Genomic DNA, 7,808 nt, shown 5'->3' with positions numbered 1-7,808 from the left:
CCAAGGGACTTGAGTTCAAATCCCTGCTCTGCCATTTACCTGTGGACCTTGAGCCAGTAACTTCAACTCTCTGGGATCCAGTTTCCTCATCTACAAAAAGAGGGACTAAGACTTAATGAGTTACAAAGTCACAAGGTTGCTTCCAGCCCTGAATCCCATATGTATAATTTAAATATAAATATATGTATGTATTTCAATTAAATCATATTTACCTTGTGAGGTTTACCTTTTGGTTTTCTTTATTATAAATGATCAAATCAGTTTTTCCCCTTACATACAAGAGAATGTGATTGCAACATATCTTCCTGGGAATAGGGAACATCCTTTATGTCCCTTTTGAATTTCTCCTTTTAAGAAAAACATAAGCCCAGCTTGTAAAAAAAAATCACTAAACTGATTTTTATAGTCTCCTTGATTACAGGCAAAGTCATTTTTTCATGTCACTAAAAATATAAATTCCTACAGTTGAAGGAATAAAGAGAAATAGGAGGGGTGGAGCCAAGATGGCGGCATGAAAACAGCATCTTACCGAAGCTCTCTCACAAGCTCTGTCAGATACCTATAAAAAAGTGAATCTGAGCAGATTTGAGAGAGTTAGAAGCTGCTAGCAGTCTGAGTGTGGCCAATTTCCAAGCCAGGAGAGTCCAAAAGGTCGACGGGACAGATCAGTAGGCTGGGAGAGCACTCGGTGTGAGGAGCTACATCAGAAAGCACCAAAACAGAAGCAGCTGTGGAAATAAGCCAGCGAACCAGGCTGGGAGAAAGCTGGGTGCCCGAAACCGGCAGAGATCCCCAGGCTTCGCAACACAGGATGGGAATCTGTAGAAGCGATGAGAGGCAGCAGCGCAATGCCACCAGCCACCAGCTTGCAGCCCAGCAGTTTGAAAAGGATCTTCTTGAACTTCCAGGAGACATAATGGCCAGGTAAATGGCTCTAATCATCATCCCTTCCCCCCCTCCCCCCTACCCAGAGAATTCCTTGGGAAAAAACGCTGGAATAGAGGAGACAGAAGTGGGGCTTTAGTGACCAAGCAGTGGGAGTTCCTGAGTTCCACAGGGGCAGAGCCAGCAGGGGTCAACACCAGGAGCCCAGACATACCCTTGCACCACCAAGGAAAGTGCCAGACACCAGCTCAAACAACAAAGAGCTGAGAACATTGGTGAAGAGCAACAGTGCTGGAGAGCAACCCTAGGGGAAGAGACTTCAGGCAGCCAGACCCCTACCCCACACCTCAGGAAACTGAAGGCTATAATTCACAAAGCCAATAACTAGACTCACAATCCCCGGAATAAGAAAGCTGGGACAGAGAGCCCTGAGCCCCAAAAGCAGAAATTTATTGTAAAGCCAGGAAAAGGCTAACCAACATGAAGAAGGACACAAAAAAACCAAGGACCATTGATTCTTTTTATGGAGACAGGCATGCTCAAAATGCCAATTTTGAAGAGGATAGCACTGACACTATACTCACATCTGATACCTCTAAAGAGAATGTAAACTGGTTTCAAGCACAAAAAGCTTGAGCTAAAGGAGGATTTTAAAAACCAAATTAGGCAGATAAAAGAAAAAATGGAAAAAATGGGGAAAAAAAAACCACTGACAAAATAAAGTCCTTAAAAAATAAGATTGGTGAAATGGCTACAGAGATTCAGAATCTAAATAGAGAAAATGACACCCTGAGAGGTAAAATCAACCCATTGGAAAAGGAGACTCAAAAGCAAAATGAAGACAGCAACTCATTAAAAATTCGAATTGAGCAAGTGGAAGCTAATGACTCTATGAGGCATCAAGAAGTAGTAAAACAAAATGTAAAGAATGAAAGAACAGAAGAAAATGTGAAATATTTGATTGGAAAAATAACTGGCCTGGAAAATAGATCCAGGAGAGACAATTTAAGAATTATTGGTCTACCAGAAATCCATAATGAAAAAAAGAGCCTTGACAGTATCTTCAAAGAAATTATGAAAGATAACTGCCCAGAGGTCCTGGAACCAGAGGGTAAAATGGACATTGAAAGAATCCACCAATCACCCCCTGAAAGAGATCCCAAATTGAAAACACCAAGAAATATTATAGCCAAATTTCAGAATTACAAAGTCAAGGAGAAAATACTGCAAGCAGCCAAAAAGAAACAATTCAAATATTGTGGATCTATAGTCAGGATCACGCAGGATCTTTCAGCTTCTACATTAAATGACAGGAGAAATTGGAATATGATATTCTGAAGAGCAAAGGAGCTGGGACTTCAACCAAGGATCAACTACCCAGCAAAACTGAGTATAATTTTTCAAGCAAGGAGATGGACATTCAACAAAATAAGGGAATTCCAGACCTTCCTGATGAAAAGGCCAGAACTCAATGGAAAATTTGATCTTCAAATACAAAACTCAACAGAGACATAAAAAGGTAAATGGGGGGAAACCCCACAAACCTTATTAATCAATAAGGGCAAATTATTTACATCTTTATATAGGATTATATCATCTTATGTATGTTTTATATATATATATATATATATATATATATATATATATATACATATATACATATATATGTCAATCTTGAGAATAGTATAGTTATTATCACATTTGAAGGAGATACACATAAACCGCAGATGTCTGTATAAAATAACTGATAGAAGGATAAAAAACATAATTAAGAGATGTAAAAGGAGGTTCTCAGAGAAGAGGTAAGGAGGTAGTAGAAAAGGGTAAATTACATCAAATGAAGAGGCACAAAAACACATTATAGCAGAGGGAAAGAAGGGAGGGTAAAGAGCAGTATTTGAGCTTTACTCTCATCAGATTTGGTTCAAGAATACCCTGATAAGTACAGAAATCTAACTTGTCCTACAGGCAGTAGGAGGGGAAAGGGGAAAAAAAGGGAAGGGGGTGGTCAGAAGGGAGAGAAGAAGTAGCAAGTGGAAGATGGCAAGATAAGGGAGGGGAATCAAGAGGGAGGGTAAACTGAGGAAGGCAGCAGTCAAAAGCAAAACTTTGTTGAGGAGTGGAAGGGGAAAGGGAAAAATAAAAGCATAAACAGGGGGGAAATGGGATGGAGAAAAAGATACAGATAGTATTCATAACTGTGGATGTGAATGGGGTGAATTCTCCCATAAAACAGAAACAGGTAGCAGAATGGATTAAAAACTGTAATCCGACAATATGCTGTTTACAAAAAAACACATTTGAAATAGGGGGATACACACAGGCTAAAGGTAAAGGGCTAGAGTAAAATATATTGTGCTTCAGCTAAAGTAAAAAAAGCAGGTGTAGCAATCCTAATCTCAGACAAAGCAAAAGTAAAGATGGATCTAATTAAAAAAGAAAAGGAACCACACTACATTCTGCTAAAAGGCACCACAAACAATGAAGCAATATCATTATTTAACACGTATGAACCAAGTGGTATGACATTCAAATTCTTAGAGGAAAGGTTAAAGGAGTTACAGGAAGAAATAGACAGCAAAATTATAATAATGGGAGACCTCAACCTCCCCCTCTCTGAACTTGATAAATCTAACCTCAAAATAAATAAGAAAGAGGTTAAGGAGGTGAACAAAATTTTAGAAAAGGCAGATATGATAGACCTCTGGAGAAAACGGAATGGGGATAAAAAGCAATATACTTTTTCTCAGTGGTACATGGCACATACTCAAAAATTGACCACTTACTAGGGCACAAAAACCTCACAATCCAGTGTAGAAAGGCAGAAGTAGTCAAAGCATACTTTTCAGATCACAATGCAATAAAAATTATGTGTAATAAAGAACCATGGAAAAATAAGCTAAAAATGAATTGGAAACTAAATAATCTAATTCTAAAGAATGAGTGGGCCAAAGAACAAATCATAGAAACAATTAATAGCTTCATTCAAGAGAATGATAATAATGAGACAACATACCCAAACTTATGGAATGCAGCAAAAGCAGTTCATAGGGGAAGTTTTATATCTCTAAATGCTTACATAATAAAATAGAGAAAAAGGAGATCAATGAATTGGGCATGCAACTGAAAAAGCTAGAAAAAGAACAAATTGAAAATCCCCAATTAAATGCCAAATTAGAAATATTGAAAATCAAAGGAGAGATTAATAAAATTGAAATCAAGAAAACTATTGAATTAATAAATAAAACCAAGAGCTGGTTTTATGAAAAAAAACAATAAAATTGATAAACTTTTGGTCAATTTGATTAAAAAAAGAAAGAAGAAAATCAAATTACCATTATCAAAAATGAAAAGGGTACATTCACCTCTAACGAAGAGGAAATCAAAACAATAATTAGGAATTGTTTTGCCCAATTGTACGCCCATAAATTTGACAACCATAGGGATATGGATGAATATCCACAAAAATATAAATTGCCCAGGTTAACAAAAGAGAAAGTAAAATTCCTAAATAACCCCATCTCAGAACAAGAAATTGAGCAAGCCATCAATGAACTCCCTAGGAAAAAATTTCCAGGGCCAGATGGTTTTACATGTGAATTTTATCAAAAATTTAAAGAACAATTAATTCCTATACTTTATAGAATATTTGGGAAAATAAGTGAAGGAGTCCTATCAAATTCTTTTTATGGTACAAATATGGTGCTAATACCCAAACCGGGATGAGTCAAAACAGAGAAAGAAAATTATAGACCAATTTCCCTAATGAATATTGATGCAAAAATTTTAAATAAAAACATTAGCAAAAAGATTGCAGCAACTTATCATGAGAATAATACAATACGACCAGGTAGGATTTATTCCAGAAATGCAAGGCTCGTTCAATATTAGTAAAACTATCAGCATAATTGATCATGTCAACAACAAAACCAGCAGAAACCATATTAACATCTCAATAGATGCAGAAAAAGCCTTTGACAAAATACAACAACCATTCCTTTTAAAAACCCTAGAAAGCATAGGAATAAACGAAGCCTTCCTTAAAATTGTAAATAGCATCTACCTAAAATCATCAACAAGTATTATTTGTAATGGGGATAAGCTAGATGCACTCCCAATAAGATCAGGGTGGAACAAGGATGTCCATCATCAGCCCTACTATTCAATTTGATACTAAAAATGTTAGCTGTAGCAATAAGAGAAGAAAAAGAAATTTGAAGGAATTAGAATAGGAAAAGAAGAAACTAAATTATCACTTTTTGCAGATGATATGATGATTTACTTAGAGAATCCTAGATAATCAAGTAAAAAACTATTTGAAATAAAAACAACTTTAGCAAAGTTGCAGGATATAAAATAAACCCACATAAATCCTTGGCATTCCTGTACATTACTAACAAAGCCCAACAGTAGGAGATAGAAAGAGAAATCCCATTCAAAGTTACTGTAGACACTATAAAGTATTTGGGAGTCCATCTGCCAAGACAATCCCAGGGCCTATATGAAAATAACTATGAAACACTTTTCACGCAAATAAAGTCAGATCTAAATAATGGAAAAATATCAGTTGCTCATTGTTAGGCTGAGCTAATATAATAAAGATGACATTTTTACCTAAATTAATCTATCTATTCAGTCATGCCAGTCAAATTCCAGAAAAAAAAATATTTTACAGAGCTGGATAAAATAATAACAAAATTCATCTGGAGGAACAAGAGGTTTAGAATATCTAGGGAATTAAAGAAAAGAAAGGCTAGGGAAGGTGGCCTAGCCATACCAGATATTAAACTGTACTATAAAGCAGCAGTCATCAAAAATACCTGGTACTGGTTTTTTAGCCGCCTCTACCGCCTGGTGAAGCCAGCTCTGCTGCGCGCAGCCCTGGCGGCCCCGGGCCTTTCCAGCAGCATGTGCGCTTCCCGCAATGATTGGAGAGGTGCCAGGTCAATGCATGACTTTTCTGCTAAGGACATTGATGGTCGCATAGTGTCCTTGGATAAGTACAGGGGCTATGTTTGCATCGTCACCAACGTAGCCTCACAATGAGGCAAGACGCATGTAAACTACACTCAGCTTGTCGACCTGCACGCCAGATATGCTGAGCATGGTTTACGGATTTTAGCTTTCCCCTGCAACCAGTTTGGGAGGCAGGAGCCAGGGAGTAATGCAGAAATCCGAGAATTCGCTGCCGGCTACAATGTCAAGTTTGATATGTACAGCAAAATATGTGTCAACGGTGATGATGCCCACCCCCTATGGAAATGGATGAAAATCCAACCCAGAGGGAAGGGCATTTTGGGCAACGCAATAAAGTGGAACTTCACCAAGTTCCTTATTGACAAAGATGGCTGTGTGGTGAAGCGGTACGGTCCCATGGAAGAGCCCCTGGTGATTGAGAAGGACCTGCCTTGCTACCTCTAGTTCTCCTTCCCTTCCTGCACCTGTCTCCCCCTTCCTCGGAGTCTTCCACCGGCACCAATGACGGTCTGCCTTCAAACCAGGCCCCTGGTGGGGTAGACCCGACAACCTGGCGTGCATCTCAGCCGGAGGAAGACCCTGAGGGCCTGTGGCGACAGCCTGCAGCCTCGAGCCCCTGGCTCATTCATTGGAATAAAAAGTTAAAAATAAAAAAAAAATACCTGGTACTGACTAAGAAACAGGATCATGGATCAGTGAAATATCATAGGTACACAAGATGCAGTACAGTAGTCAAGGACTACAGCAATCTGCTCTTTGATAAACCCAAAGAATCCAGCTTCTGGGCTAAGAATTCACTATTTCACCAAAACTGCTGGGAAAATTGGAAAATGGTAGGGCAGAAAATGGGCATAGACCAATATCTTACACCATATACCAAAAAAAAGTCAAAATGGGTTCATGACTTAGGAATAAAGGCTGATACTATAACCAATTTGGGAGAGCAAGGAATAGTTTACCTATCAGATTTATGGAAAAGAATTCATGACACAATAAGAGATAGAGAGCATTACAAAGTGCAAAATAGATAATTTTGATTATGTTAAATTGAAATGTTTTTGTATAAAAAAACCAATGCAACAAAGATTAGGAGGGAAGCAGAAAATTGGGAGAAAATCTTTACAACTAGTGTCTCTGATAAAGACCTCATCTCTAAAATATACAGGGAACTGAGCCAAATTTATAGGAATACAAGTCATTCCCCAATTGAGAAATGATCAAAGGATATGAACAGGCAGTTTTCAGAGGAAGAAATTAATGATATCTGTAGGCATATGAAAAAATGCTCAAAATCACTACTGGTTAGAGGAATGCAAACAAAACAACTCTTAGATACCACATCTCTCCTGTCAGATTGGCTAAAATCACAAAACAGGAAAATGATAAATGCTGGAGAGGATGTGGGAAAATAGGAACACTGTTACATTGGTGGTGGAGTTGTGAACTGATCCAGCCATTCTGGGGAGCAATTTGGAACTATGACCAAAAGGGCTATAAAAATGTTCATACCCTTTGGCCCAGCAATATCACTTCTAGGGTTGTATCCCAAAGAGATCACACAAGTGGGAAAAGGACCCATATGTACAAAAATATTTATAGCGGCTCTTTTTGTAGTAACAAAGAACTGGAAATCAAGGGGATGCCTATCAATTGGGGAATGGCTAGACAAGTTGTGGTATATGAAGTTAATGGAATACTATTGTGCTATAAGAAATGGGGATGATACGGACTTCATAATAACCTGGAAAAACCTACACGATATAAATGCTGAGTGAGCAGAGCAGAACCAGGAGAACATTACACATAACCACAGATATATTGATTCTGTAATGACTAACCCTGATAGACTTTGCTCTTCTCAGCAATACAAGGTGCAAAGAGAACTCCAAAGGACTCATGATGGAGAGTGCTATCTACATCCAGAGAAAGAACTATGGAGTCTAAAT

The 7,808-nt window shown here is 38.0% G+C and overlaps 1 pseudogene; it reads left to right on the top strand.

Annotated features, from left to right (window-relative positions):
* The first annotated feature begins 5,761 nt into the window (after positions 1-5,761).
* LOC118858882 lies at positions 5,762-6,440 on the top strand (annotated as a pseudogene).
* Positions 6,441-7,808: the final 1,368 nt, after the last annotated feature.

Source organism: Trichosurus vulpecula, chromosome 1 (genome assembly GCF_011100635.1).
Source record: "Trichosurus vulpecula isolate mTriVul1 chromosome 1, mTriVul1.pri, whole genome shotgun sequence".
In the NCBI taxonomy this organism is placed as follows: Eukaryota; Metazoa; Chordata; class Mammalia; order Diprotodontia; family Phalangeridae; genus Trichosurus; species Trichosurus vulpecula.
Note: the sequence above shows the minus strand (reverse complement) of the source record. Positions and strands in the feature narration are given on the sequence as shown.